Source organism: Ranitomeya imitator, chromosome 5 (assembly GCF_032444005.1).
Source record: "Ranitomeya imitator isolate aRanImi1 chromosome 5, aRanImi1.pri, whole genome shotgun sequence".
NCBI classification, from domain to species: domain Eukaryota; kingdom Metazoa; phylum Chordata; class Amphibia; order Anura; family Dendrobatidae; genus Ranitomeya; species Ranitomeya imitator.
In genome coordinates this window covers 608,346,231-608,361,943 of record NC_091286.1, presented here as the reverse complement: position 1 = coordinate 608,361,943, position 15,713 = coordinate 608,346,231, and positions in this window count along the sequence as shown.

The window sequence follows — 15,713 nt, the reverse complement described above, 5'->3', positions numbered from 1 at the left end:
ATCCCTGGTTTGGTGATGCTTTCGAAGCAGCTGGTCCCGGCTGTACCCAACGATCTTCTAGCTTAGGGAGACTTCGCTTCTCCCAGAAGGCACCTGGAATATGCAAATTAGCCTCCTGAAGCTTGAATCCCTGGTTTGGTGATGCTTTCGAAGCAGCTGGTCCCGGCTGTATCCAACGATCTTCTAGCTTAGGGAGACTTCGCTTCTCCCAGAAGGCACCTGGAATATGCAAATTAGCCTCCTGAAGCTTGAATCCCTGGTTTGGTGATGCTTTCGAAGCAGCTGGTCCCGGCTGTACCCAACGATCTTCTAGCTTAGGGAGACTTCGCTTCTCCCAGAAAGCACCTGGAATATGCAAATTAGCCTCCTGAAGCTTGAATCCCTGGTTTGGTGATGCTTTCGAAGCAGCTGGTCCCGGCTGTATCCAACGATCTTCTAGCTTAGGGAGACTTCGCTTCTCCCAGAAGGCACCTGGAATATGCAAATTAGCCTCCTGAAGCTTGAATCCCTGGTTTGGTGATGCTTTCGAAGCAGCTGGTCCCGGCTGTATCGAACGATCTTCTAGCTTAGGGAGACTTCGCTTCTCCCAGAAGGCACCTGGAATATGCAAATTAGCCTCCTGAAGCTTGAATCCCTGGTTTGGTGATGCTTTCGAAGCAGCTGGTCCTGGCTGTATCCAACGATCTTCTAGCTTAGGGAGACTTCGCTTCTCCCAGAAAGCACCTGGAATATGCAAATTAGCCTCCTGAAGCTTGAATCCCTGGTTTGGTGATGCTTTCGAAGCAGCTGGTCCCGGCTGTATCCAACGATCTTCTAGCTTAGGGAGACTTCGCTTCTCCCAGAAGGCACCTGGAATATGCAAATTAGCCTCCTGAAGCTTGAATCCCTGGTTTGGTGATGCTTTCGAAGCAGCTGGTCCCGGCTGTATCCAACGATCTTCTAGCTTAGGGAGACTTCGCTTCTCCCAGAAGGCACCTGGAATATGCAAATTAGCCTCCTGAAGCTTGAATCCCTGGTTTGGTGATGCTTTCGAAGCAGCTGGTCCCGGCTGTACCCAACGATCTTCTAGCTTAGGGAGACTTCGCTTCTCCCAGAAGGCACCTGGAATATGCAAATTAGCCTCCTGAAGCTTGAATCCCTGGTTTGGTTATGCTTTCGAAGCAGCTGGTCCCGGCTGTACCCAACGATCTTCTAGCTTAGGGAGACTTCGCTTCTCCCAGAAAGCACCTGGAATATGCAAATTAGCCTCCTGAAGCTTGAATCCCTGGTTTGGTGATGCTTTCGAAGCAGCTGGTTCCGGCTGTATCCAACGATCTTCTAGCTTAGGGAGACTTCGCTTCTCCCAGAAGGCACCTGGAATATGCAAATTTGCCTCCTGAAGCTTGAATTCCTGGTTTGGTGATGCTTTCGAAGCAGCTGGTCCCGGCTGTATCCAACGATCTTCTAGCTTAGGGAGACTTCGCTTCTCCCAGAAGGCACCTGGAATATGCAAATTAGCCTCCTGAAGCTTGAATCCCTGGTTTGGTGATGCTTTCGAAGCAGCTGGTCCCGGCTGTATCCAACGATCTTCTAGCTTAGGGAGACTTCGCTTCTCCCAGAAGGCACCTGGAATATGCAAATTAGCCTCCTGAAGCTTGAATCCCTGGTTTGGTGATGCTTTCGAAGCAGCTGGTCCCGGCTGTACCCAACGATCTTCTAGCTTAGGGAGACTTCGCTTCTCCCAGAAGGCACCTGGAATATGCAAATTAGCCTCCTGAAGCTTGAATCCCTGGTTTGGTGATGCTTTCGAAGCAGCTGGTCCCGGCTGTATCCAACGATCTTCTAGCTTAGGGAGACTTTGCTTCTCCCAGAAGGCACCTGGAATATGCAAATTAGCCTCCTGAAGCTTGAATCCCTGGTTTGGTGATGCTTTCGAAGCAGCTGGTCCCGGCTGTACCCAACGATCTTCTAGCTTAGGGAGACTTCGCTTCTCCCAGAAAGCACCTGGAATATGCAAATTAGCCTCCTGATGCTTGAATCCCTGGTTTGGTGATGCTTTCGAAGCAGCTGGTCCCGGCTGTATCCAACGATCTTCTAGCTTAGGGAGACTTCGCTTCTCCCAGAAGGCACCTGGAATATGCAAATTAGCCTCCTGAAGCTTGAATCCCTGGTTTGTTGATGCTTTCGAAGCAGCTGGTCCCGGCTGTATCCAACGATCTTCTAGCTTAGGGAGACTTCGCTTCTCCCAGAAGGCACCTGGAATATGCAAATTAGCCTCCTGAAGCTTGAATCCCTGGTTTGGTGATGCTTTCGAAGCAGCTGGTCCCGGCTGTACCCAACGATCTTCTAGCTTAGGGAGACTTCGCTTCTCCCAGAAGGCACCTGGAATATGCAAATTAGCCTCCTGAAGCTTGAGTATATCAGTATACTCTTTTGTGTGTTCCCCTGCCCAGGAGCTGTGGTAAGATCAGACCATGCTCCTGCACATATATCAACATACTGACCCACTAAGCAGTTATTAAACCGCACGCTGAATCAAAAAAGTGTTCTTGCTTTTTTAATAAAAAGTTATAACTTTATTAATGCACGTATTACGCATAAAATTTAAAACAGTGCCTCTGAACCACATAAATAATCACAAAATAGTCCAAAAAAATATAATAATAACTGGCAGGTAAGCGCTAAACATACATTATTGATGGATCATTATTGATTAAATTGGAAATTCTGACTACACATTTATAATTTTATAACCTATAGAAAAAGTGTTTTAATTTTTGTGGCACTATTATGTACTCAATAACATGCCCCATAGGCTATAACGTCTTTTATATATACCGTATATATTATGCTCAACATACCAGAATAATAGCAAAAAAATGCCCCTTTAATCAGAATAATAAGACCGCAATTAAATAGGTGCCATATCCATAAAAATTGTATAGGCTGTAATCCGTTTTATAGCATCAAAAATTACTACATCCATATGCAAAATAATGCATCCTTCAATCGCAAAATGCCTTTATATTAAGGTTACTTACAGCCCAATTTATGCACACTATATGAAGTTAATTAAACAGTATGTAGCAAAATATCAATATGCTATTAGTCCAGTATATCAACACTATAAGGCCGGTAAAGTTACTGACACATTGTCTCAGCTCAAATCAATTCCATAACATCCAAAATTACTACGTCCATATGCGCAAATAATGCACCCTTCAATCGCCAAAATGCCCAATTTGTGCAAACTATATGGAGTTAAACAGTATATGGAAAAATACCAATGCACTATTAATCCGGTGTATCAGCACTATAAAACCGGTGAAGTCACTGACAAATTGTCACAGCTCAAAAATCAAAATAAATGCATATTACCCCAATATTTGGTGATCCTTGTTTACGGCCGCGTGGCACGCTACTCCTTGCCAGACCCCGACGCGCGTTTCGCGACAGCTTCCTCCTGGGGGCACAGTCAGACACAGCCATTACACAGTTCAAAGCAGGGGGCACATTTATAACAATATCTCAACACAGGAACATTTTTTAACGCACCAAATTGTGGAAATTATTATTATTACTCCAAGATCTATTGATCTATACAATGAACTTCATTGCATAACTCCTGTAAGAAATCGGTAATATTGATAGTACATTGCGACCTACTCCCTTCTTCTCCATAATCCTGAAGATTGTTAGCCCATGAAAACATCATGCTCTTCCCTCCATACCAGTGATACAGTTTTTTTTACTTATTTTCTATATGTTATGTATAACAAGGATGTAACCCCATTTTCACATGTATAGCACCCAGGTATTAATAGTGCTTTATAAAGAAATAATAATAATATTGGCTTGTGTAACATGACAATCTTAGCTCTGATATATCTTTTAGTCATTAATTTATGAAGTCTTTCAACTCTCCTCTCCCTGTGTGTAATTAAATATGTGAAGGAACGGAGGCAGGCAACAAATCTTCTGCACCAAGATAAATTGGCAGGTAAGTAGATATGTATATAAAACCTAAAATGAATATTAACTGGTAACATGGCTTGTAAATTGTACTCTGTGAATCTATTTACCAAGGCGAAGTTCATCGGGCACCATCTGATTGCACCATATAAATACAGAGCAATGCATAAAGGCACTTCTCACAAAACTAGAATATCATCAAAAAGTTAATTTATTTCAGTTCTTCCTATATTATATAGAGTCATTACAAACAGAGTGATCTACTTCAAGTGTTTATTTCTGTTAATGTTGATGATTATGGCTTAAAGCCAATGAAAACCCAAAAGTCATTATATAAATAAATTAGAATAACAAAAACACCTGCAAAGAGTTCCTAAGCATTTAAAAAGGTCCCTTTCTCTGTTTCAGATTTCTAGAAGGCAGTAACTGGCACACTCCACAAGGAGGGTAAGCCACAAAAGGTCATTGCTAAAGAAGCTGGCTGTTCACAGAGTGCTGTATCCAAGAATATTAACCCCTTTCTGCCATCAGACGTACTATTGCGTCCATGGGGGGTGGGCCCTACTTCCCAAGGACGCAATAGTACGTCATATGCGATCGGCAGCGCTCACGGGGGGAGCGGCGCCGATCGCGGCCGGGTGTCAGCTGCCTATCGCAGCTGACATCCAGCACTATGTGCCAGGAGCGGTCACGGACCGCCCCCGGCACATTAACCCCCGGCACACCGCGATCAAAGATGATCGCGATGTGCCGGCGGTGCAGGGAAGCACCGCGCAGGGAGGGGGGCTCCCTGCGGGCTTCCCTGAGCCCCCCGCAGCAACGCGATGTGATCACGTTGCTGCGAGGGTCTTGCCGCCCTCCCTCCCTGCTCCAGGTCCCGGATCCAAGATGGCCGCGGATCCGGGTCCTGCAGGGAGGGAGGTGGCTTCACAGAGCCTGCTCAGAGCAGGCACTGTGAAGGCTGCAGCGCTGCATGTCAGATCAGTGATCTGACAGAGTGCTGTGCAAACTGTCAGATCACTGATCTGTGATGTCCCCCCCTGGGACAAAGTAAAAAAGTAAAAAAAAAAATTTCCAAATGTGTAAAAAAAATTAAAAAAAAATATTCCTAAATAATGAAAAAAAAAAAAAAAATATTCCCATAAATACATTTCTTCATCTAAATAAAAAAAAAAAAAAACAATAAAAGTACACATATTTAGTATCGCCGCGTCCGTATCGACTCGCCCTATAAAACTGGCACACTAGTTAACCCCTTCAGTAAACACCGTAAGAAAAAAAAAAAAAAAAACGAGGCAAAAAACGACGCTTTATTATCATACCGCCGAACAAAAAGTGGAATAACACGTGATCAAAAAGACAGATATAAATAACCATGGTACCGCTGAAAGCGTCATCTTGTCCCGCAAAAAACGAGCCACCATACAGCATCATCAGCAAAAAAATGAAAAAGTTATAGTCCTGAGAATAAAGCGATGCCAAAATAATTATTTTTTCTATAAAATAGTTTTTATCGTATAAAAGCGCCAAAACATAAAAAAATGATATAAATGAGATGTCGCTGTAATCGTACTGACCCGAAGAATAAAACTGCTTTATCAATTTTACCAAACGCGGAACGGTATAAACGCCTCCCCCAAAAGAAATTCATGAATAGCTGGTTTTTGGTCATTCTGTCTCACAAAAATCGGAATAAAAAGCGATCAAAAAATGTCACGTGCCCGAAAATGTTACCAATAAAAACGTCAACTCGTCGTGCAAAAAACAAGACCTCACATGACTGTGTGGACCAAAATATGGAAAAATTATAGCTCTCAAAATGTGGTAACGCAAAAAATATTTTTTGCAATAAAAAGCGTCTTTCAGTGTGTGACGGCTGCCAATCATAAAAATCCGCTAAAAAACCCGCTATAAAAGTAAATCAAACCCCCCTTCATCACCCCCTTAGTTAGGGAAAAATAAAAAAATGTATTTATTTCCATTTTCCCGTTAGGGCTAGGGTTAGGGCTAGGGTTAGGGCTAGTGTTAGGGTTAGGGTTAGGGCTAGGGTTAGGGCTAGGGTTAGGGCTAGGGCTAGGGCTAGGGTTAGGGCTAGGGTTAGGGCTAGGGTTAGGGCTAGGGTTAGGGCTAGGGTTAGGGTTAGGGCTAGGGTTAGGGCTAGGGTTAGGGTTAGGGTTAGGGCTAGGGTTAGGGCTAGGGTTAGGGCTAGGGTTAGGGTTAGGGCTAGGGTTAGGGTTGGGGCTAGGGTTAGGGCTAGGGTTAGGGCTAGGGTTAGGGCTACAGTTAGGGTTGGGGCTAAAGTTACAGTTAGGGTTTAGATTACATTTACAGTTGGGAATAGGGTTGGGATTAGGGTTAGGGGTGTGTCAGGGTTAGAGGTGTGGTTAGGGTTACCGTTGGAATTAGGGTTAGGGGAGTGTTTGGATTAGGGTTTCAGTTATAATTGGGGGGTTTCCACTGTTTAGGCACATCAGGGGCTCTCCAAAAGCGACATGGCGTCCGATCTCAATTCCAGCCAATTCTGCGTTGAAAAAGTAAAACAGTGCTTCTTTCCTTCCGAGCTCACCCGTGTGCCCAAACAGGGGTTTACCCCAACATATGGGGTATCAGCGTACTCAGGACAAATAGGACAACAACTGTTGGGGTCCAATTTCTCCTGTTACCCTTGGGAAAATACAAAACTGGGGGCTAAAAAATAATTTTTGTGGGAAAAAAAAGATTTTTTATTTTTACGGCTCTGCGTTATAAACTGTAGTGAAACACTTGGGGTTCAAAGTTCTCACAACACATCTAGATAAGTTCCCGGGGGGGTCTAGTTTCCAATATGGGGTCACTTGTGGGGGGTTTCTACTGTTTAGGTACATTAGGGGCTCTGCAAACGCAATGTGACGCCTGCAGACCATTCCATCTAAGTCTGCATTCAAATGGCACTCCTTCCCTTCCGAGCCCTCCCATGCGCCCAAACAGTGGTTTCCCCCCACATATGGGGTATCAGCGCACTCAGGACAAATTGGACAACACATTTTTGGGTCCAATTTCTCCTGTTACCCTCGGGAAAATACAAAACTGGGGGCTAAAAAATAATTTTTGTGGGAAAAAAATTTTGTTTTATTTTTACGGCTCTCCATTATAAACCTCTGTGAAGCCCTTGGTGGGTCAAAGCGCTCACCACACATCTAGATAAGTTCCTTAGGGGGTCTACTTTCCAAAATGGTGTCACTTGTGGGGGGTTTCTACTGTTTAGGTACATTAGGGGCTCTGCAAACGCAATGTGACGCCTGCAGACCATTCCATCTAAGTCTGCATTCAAATGGCACTCCTTCCCTTCCGAGCCCTCCCATGCGCCCAAACAGTGGTTTCCCCCCACATATGGGGTATCAGCGCACTCAGGACAAATTGGACAACACATTTTTGGGTCCAATTTCTCCTGTTACCCTCGGGAAAATACAAAACTGGGGGCTAAAAAATAATTTTTGTGGGAAAAAAATTTTGTTTTATTTTTACGGCTCTCCATTATAAACCTCTGTGAAGCCCTTGGTGGGTCAAAGCGCTCACCACACATCTAGATAAGTTCCTTAGGGGGTCTACTTTCCAAAATGGTGTCACTTGTGGGGGGTTTCTACTGTTTAGGTACATTAGGGGCTCTGCAAACGCAATGTGACGCCTGCAGACCATTCCATCTAAGTCTGCATTCAAATGGCACTCCTTCCCTTCCGAGCCCTCCCATGCGCCCAAACAGTGGTTTCCCCCCACATATGGGGTATCAGCGCACTCAGGACAAATTGGACAACACATTTTTGGGTCCAATTTCTCCTGTTACCCTCGGGAAAATACAAAACTGGGGGCTAAAAAATAATTTTTGTGGGAAAAAAATTTTGTTTTATTTTTACGGCTCTCCATTATAAACCTCTGTGAAGCCCTTGGTGGGTCAAAGCGCTCACCACACATCTAGATAAGTTCCTTAGGGGGTCTACTTTCCAAAATGGTGTCACTTGTGAGTGGTTTCTACTATTTAGGTACATTAGGGGCTCTGCAAACGCAACATGGCGTCTCATCTCAATTCCTGTCAATTTTGCATTGAAAAGTCAAACGGCGCTCCTTCCTTTCCGAGCTCTCCCATCCGCCCAAACAGTGGTTTACCCCCACATATGGGGTATCAGCGCACTCAGGACAAATTGTACAACAACTTTTGGGGTCCAATTTCTTCTCTTACCCTTGGAAAAATAAAAAATTGGGGGCGAAAAGATAATTTTTGTGAAAAAATATGATTTTTTTATTTTTACGGTTCTGCATTATAAACTTCTGTGAAGCACTGGGTGGGTCAAAGTGCTCACCACACCTCTAGATAAGTTCCTTAGGGGGTCTACTTTCCAAAATGGTGTCACTTGTGGGGGGTTTCAATGTTTAGGCACATCAGTGGCTTTCCAAACGCAACATGGCATCCCATCTCAATTCCTGTCAATTTTGCATTGAAAAGTCAAACGGCGCTCCTTCCCTTCCGAGCTCTCCCATCCGCCCAAACAGTGGTTTACCCCCACATATGGGATATCAGCTTACTCAGGACAAATTGTACAACAACTATTGGGGTCCAATTTCTTCTCTTACCCTTGGAAAAATAAAAAATTGGGGGCGAAAAGATAATTTTTGTGAAAAAATATGATTTTTTTATTTTTACGGTTCTGCATTATAAACTTCTGTGAAGCACTGGGTGGGTCAAAGTGCTCACCACACCTCTAGATAAGTTCCTTAGGGGGTCTACTTTCCAAAATGGTGTCACTTGTGGGGGGTTTCAATGTTTAGGCACATCAGTGGCTTTCCAAACGCAACATGGCATCCCATCTCAATTCCTGTCAATTTTGCATTGAAAAGTCAAACGGCGCTCCTTCCCTTCCGAGCTCTCCCATCCGCCCAAACAGTGGTTTACCCCCACATATGGGATATCAGCTTACTCAGGACAAATTGTACAACAACTATTGGGGTCCAATTTCTTCTCTTACCCTTGGAAAAATAAAAAATTGGGGGCGAAAAGATAATTTTTGTGAAAAAATATGATTTTTTATTTTTACGGTTCTACATTATAAACTTCTGTGAAGCACTTGGTGGGTGAAAGAGCTCACCACACCTCTAGATAAGTTCCTTAGGGGGTCTACTTTCCAAAATGGTGTCACTTGTGGGGGGTTTCAATGTTTAGCCACATCAGGGGCTCTCCAAACGAAACATGGCGTCCCATCTCAATTCCAGTCAATTTTGCATTGAAAAGTCAAATGGCGCTCCTTCGCTTCCGAGCTGTGCCATGCGCCCAAACAGTGGTTTACCCCCACATGTGGGGTATTGGCGTACTCAGGACAAATTGTACAACAATGATTGTGGTCCATTTTCTCCTGTTACCCTTGGTAAAATAAAACAAATTGGAGCTGAATTAAATTTTTTGTGAAAAAAAGTTAAATGTTCATTTTTATTTAAACATTCAAAAAATTCCTGTGAAGCACCAGAAGGGTTAATAAACTTCTTGAATGTGGTTTTAAGCACCTTGAGGGGTGTAGTTTTTAGAATGGTGTCACACTTGGGTATTTTCTATCATATAGACCCCTCAAAATGACTTCAAATGAGATGTGGTCCCTAAAAAAAAAATGGTGTTGTAGAAATGAGAAATTGCTGGTCAACTTTTCACCCTTATAACTCCCTAACAAAAAAAAATTTTGGTTCCAAAATTGTGCTGATGTAAAGTAGACATGTGGGAAATGTTACTTATTAAGTATTTTGTGTGACATATCTCTGTGATTTAATTGCATAAAAATTCAAAGTTGGAAAATTGCGAAATTTTCATAATTTTTGCCAAATTTCCGTTTTTTTCACAAATAAACGCAGGTACTATCAAAGAATTTTTACCATTGTCATGAAGTACAATATGTCACGAGAAAACAATGTCAGATTCACTGGGATCCGTTGAAGCGTTCCAGAGTTATAACCTCATAAAGGGACAGTGGTCAGAATTGTAAAAATTGGCCCGGTCATTAACGTGCAAACCACCCTTGGGGGTAAAGGGGTTAATGGAAAGTTGAGCGGAAGGAAAAACTGTTGTAAAAAAAGGTGCACAGTAGCGATGAGCGAATATACTCGGTACTCGAGATTTCCAGAGCACTCTCGGGTGTCCTCCAAGTATTCGTAAGTACCCGGAGATTTCGTTTTCAGTGCCGCAGCTGAATGATTTACATCTGTTAGCCAGCATAAGTACATGTGGGGATTCCCTAGCAACCAGGCAACCCCCACATGTACTCAGCCTGGCTAACAGATGTAAATCATTCAGCTGCGGTGCTGAAAACTAAATCTCCGAGCACTAAAAAATACTCGGAGGACACCCGAGCGTGCTTGGGAAATCTCGAGTACTGAGTATATTCGCTCATCAGTAGTGGACAAGCAACTGGGGTAACCGCAGCATCAAAAGGATTGTTAAGAAAAGGCCATTAAAAAATCTGGAGGAGATTCACAAGGAGTGGACTGCTGCTGGAGTCATTGCTTCAAGAGCCACCACACACAGACGTATCCCGGACATGGACTACAAGTGTCGCATTCCTTGTGTCAAGCCACTCATGACCAATAGACAATGACAGAAGCGTCTTACTTGGGCCAAGGAAAAAAAGAACTGGACTGTTGCTCAGTGGTCCAAAGTGTTGCTTTCAGATGAAAGTAAATTTTGCATTTCATTTGGAAATCAAGGTCCCAGAGTCTGAAGGAAGAGTGGAGAGGCCACAATCCAAGCTGTTTGAGGTCCAGTGTGAAATTTCCACAATCACCACAGTGATGGTTTGGGGAGCAATGTCATCTGCTGGTGTAGGTCCACTGTGTTTTATCAATATCAAAGTCAGTGCAGCCATCTACCAGGAATTTTAGAGCACTTCATGCTTTTATCTGCTGACAAGCTTTTTGGAGATGAAAATTTAATTCTCCAGCAGGACTTAGCACCTGTCCACACTGCCAAAAGTACCAATACCTGGTGTAAAAACAACAGTATCACTGTGCTTGATTGGCCAGCAATCTCGCCTGACCTTAACCCCATAGAGAATCTATAGAATATTGTCAAGAAGAAGATGAGAGACACCAGACCCAACAATACAGATGAGCTGAAGGCTGCTATCAAAGCAACCTGGGCTTCCATAACACTTCAGCAGTGCCACAGGCTGATCACCTTCATGCTACGCCGAATTGATGCAGTAATTGAGGAGGAGAAGGAATAATCGAATGTGGCATCTTCCTCACTGGATGAATCCATGTCAGAGGCAAGGAAGGTGTATGCCTCCTCTGGTGAATAGTGTCTTGATGAATGGGTCATTTTTATTATTTTATTTTTTCAAACCTCGCCACTGGCGCTCTGTGCTCTTCACAGATGAAAGCAGGTTCACACTGAGCACATGTAACAGACGTGACAGAGTCTGGAGATGCTATGGAGAGCGATCTGCTGCTGGCAACAGCCTTCAGCATGACCGGTTTGGCAGTGGGTCAGTAATGGTGTGGGGTGGCATTTCTTTGGAGGGCTGCACAGCCCTCCATGTGCTTGCCAGAGGTAGCCTGACTGCCATTAGGTACTGAGATGAGATTCTCAGACCCCTTGTGAGACCATATGCTGGTGCGGTTGGCCCTGGGTTTCTCCTAATGCAGGACAATGCAAGACCTCATGTGGCTGGAGCATGTCAGCAGTCCTGCATGATGAAGGCATTGAAGCTATGGACTGACCCACCCGTTCCCCAGACCTGAATCCGATTGAACACATCTGGGATATCATGTCTCGCACCATCCACCAATGTCACATTGCAGCACAGACTGTCCAGGAGTTGGCGGATGCTTTAGTCCAGGTCTGGGAGGAGATCCCTTGGGAGACCATCTGCCCGCTCATCAGGAGCATGCCCAGGTGTTGTAGGGAGGTCATACAGGCACGTGGAGGCCACACGCACTACTGAGCATCATTTCCTTGTCTTGAGGCATTTCCACTGAAGTTGGATCAGCCTGTAACTTAATTTTCCACTTTGATTTTGAGCATCATTCCAACTCCAGACCTCCAAAAGATATTAGTTGTGATTTATGTTGATCATTTTTAGGTTTTATTGCTCTCAACAAATTCCACTATGTAATGAATAAAACCTTACAACTGGAATATTTCATTCAGTGATATCTAGGATGTGGGATTTTAGTGTTCCCTTTATTTTTTTTGAGCAGTGTATGTGTGTATGTGCTCGATGTCTACATGCTTGTGTGCTTTGTGTGTATACATATTTATTTGTGTGTGTCCTTGGTATATACATGCATGTGTGCTGTGTGTGTGTGTAGCATACAATGTGTGTGTCACATACTGTGTGTATGTAGCATCCACATTTATAAATCCCAATAGTGCAGACGAGAGTACAGAGATATAAACATGTTAGTTTCCCAACAAACTAGCAAAATGCTGCACATTCATCAGGTGATTAGATTGCTTATGTGGAACAGAAATCATTGTTCTCGGTAGCACATTGCCCGATGCAAACTGCACATTTGCTGCTGATAACAAGACACTGTATGAGGACAGATTGATCTATTAGTGATCATTCTGTGCCCATCGTTTTTCCTCAGCCAAGAAAACAGCACCAAAGGACTTCATTATTGTCAATCGTGCTTATTTAATGTTTTGAACTCAGCGCATGTAAATGCAAATTAAATGTTTTTGTGTATGGTGCAGTATGTTAGCATTTAGCGCCCTACTTTAAACTTTTGCCCAGCGCCCTGTTATGTCCCATGAATGAGACATTTTACAGACTGTCCTGTACATTTTACATGCTGTATTGCAGTCTCTCATATTGTTATTGTTGCTATGTGTTCCTTTGTTTTGCATAGCTAAAACCCTCCCTTTCCATGAAGTTAGTCCCTTCTGTCTCCCTGTCTCCCTCTGCTGGGTGTCATGTCACTTCCTTCTTCTTCTCCATGTCTCAGTCTCCATCTTGGCTTCATTAGAGGCTTTCAGCTTGTCTGAAGAAAGTCTTTTTTACCTGCTGCTGTTTGTATGCATTCATCAGGAATTCTTAAAGAAATCAAAGTCTCTTCTGGATTCTTCATAACATGTGTGCCTGCAGCTGAGTTAAGCTATCTGCGAACGTCGCCAATTGTAAGTAAGGTGAAGAGATTCAGTATCTCACAGAGCCATATTTGCAGCCACAGGCCCTGGGGACAGAATAGGCCCCACTTTGACTAAAGTCATCCCTGTCCCTGCTGTTACCATGCCAACAAGTCCCAGGTTAACGGGTACCTCAGTTGTGTCGGTGTGTCACCACAACAGCTAATGACTGTCTGCAGTGCAAGGATTTATCTCAAGAGGGTTGAATATAGATATCCCTCTTACAGAAATGAAAGCCTGATGTCATCCAAACCCCAACATTTCATTTCTGACTGTTCAAGACTGGTATCCTTCATTGGTTGCTATGGGTTACTCTCATAAGCTATTACATATTATGCCATGTGCAGCATTACATTATGTTAGTGACAAATTATTTCTAGGTCATGATAAGACCCTTCTAGTCAGGCACACATTGTAAAACTGTGCTAGTGATAATTTGCGCCATTTTTTATGTGGTCACTGCAACTAAGTTGAAATGGATGTTGTTTTGCTGAATGCGCGATACAGGTGGGTGAAATTGGGGAGAGAGCTCAAAAAGCTTCTTGTTTCCTGCCAGTAAAGGTCAGATGATGCAGATGGTGCAGTCAGGAAGGGGAGGATAAGCTGTGTTGCTTCAAAGGGAAATGCCTGCACTATAGATAGCAAGTGAGGGTGAGCAGCACTAGTTATTAAAATGTGCTGTATCGTCTTTAGTGAGGTCAAGTGAGGGCAGTATGAAAAAGCTGCACCCTAAACTGCCTGCTGGTGTAGTTTATCTGACATAAAGATGGCCAACACACCTGCATGTGAGAGTACCGGCTTTACAAGAGTGAGAGGATTGCCACATTATAGGAAATCCGATTCCTGACTGTAAAGAGTATAGACAGTTCAGGGACTAGCCCAAGATAGGTGAAGACTAACATAGTAATAACATAGTTAGCAAGGCCGAAAATAGACATTTGTCCACCCAGTTCAGCCTATGTTCTGTCAGAATAAATCCCCAGATCTATGTCCTTCTAAAAAACCTAATAACTGTAAGATATATATATTATTACGCTCCAGGAAGACATCCAGGCCTCTCGTGAACCCGTTGACTGAGTTCGCCATCACCACCTCAGGCAAGGAATTCCAGATTCTCACTGCCCTAACAATAAAGAATCCTCTTCTGTGTTGGTAGAAAAACCTTCTCTCCTCCAGATGCAGAGAATGCTCCCTTGTGATGACACATTCCTTGGTATAAACAGATCCTCAGAGAGATACTTGCATTGTCCCCTTATTTACTTACGCATGGTTATTAGATTGCCCCTCAGTCATCTTTTTTCTAGACTAAATAATCCTAATTTCGCTAATCTATCTGGGTATTGTAGTTCTCCCATCCCCTTTATTAATTTTGTTGCCCTCCTTTGTACTCGCTCTAGTTCCATTATATCCTTCCTGAGCACCGGTTCCCAAAACTCTACACAGTACTCCATGTGCAGTCTAACCAAGGATTTGTACAGAGGCAGTATAATGCTCTCATCATGTGTATCCAGATGTCTTTTAATGCACCTCATGATCCTGTTTCCCTTGGCAACTGCTGCCTGGCACTGGCTGCTCCAGGTAAGTTTATCATTAACTAGGATCCCCAAGTCCTTCTCCATGTCAGATTTTACCAGTGGTTTCCCATTTAGTGTGTAATGGTGATATTGATTCCTTCTTCCCATGTGCATAACTTAAAATTTATGATTGTTAAACCGCATCTGCCATTCTCGGCCCAAGTTTCTAACTTATCCAGATCCATCTGTAGCAGAATACTATCTTCTCTTGTATTGACTGCTTTACATAGTTATGTATCATCTGCAAATATCGATATTTTACTGTGTAAACCTTCTACCTTAATAAATATGTTGAAGAGAATAGGTCCCAACACCAACCCCTGTGGTACCCCACTGGTCACAATGAGATTAGCCACACCAGAGGAATCTGTAAGCTGATGTCTGAGTGTGAAATGGATTTCCATGCCAGAGATGGGTAGAGGGCAGGTGCTAGAGTGTGAGGGACTGATATGTGGTGCCTATAAGAAGCAGACCACAATATCGCCAGGCGGGCTACTAAAGGGCATTGCAGACAAGAGAGGCGACCAAGAGAAGGGCTGGTAAACATATTGAGAGACTGTGTGAAAGTAAAGAAGGAGCAGACAGAGAGGTTGCTGAATACTGTAATAAATGTCAGTAACGTGGCCCAAGTATCGGTGCACCATTGCTGAACATACCAACAGCCTACCCCGGGGGAAGCCAAGCTCGTTACCTGATATAAAACTCTGTAACCATCAAGCTCATTGCGTCCATATGAGTAAAACTATTGAACCTTCATCCTTCCATCATTCTAGTGTGGGGAAATTGTTTAAGGACGCACGCCAACACTCCAACACCCCTTATACTAGGGTACAGGTAAGGTAAGTATTTCTTTAGACTTTTACAAGCTGTTTTGAAAAAGATAAAATAATAAAAATAACTCATGAGCTTGGACAACCCTTTTGAAGAATACGCATTGTATTGACGTCAATGTCGCACAGTATTGATAAATAGGTCCCAAGTGCAGCACTCGGGGTCACACATGCAGGCGGGAACAATAAATGTCCTGTATCTCTACATCAGTCTAT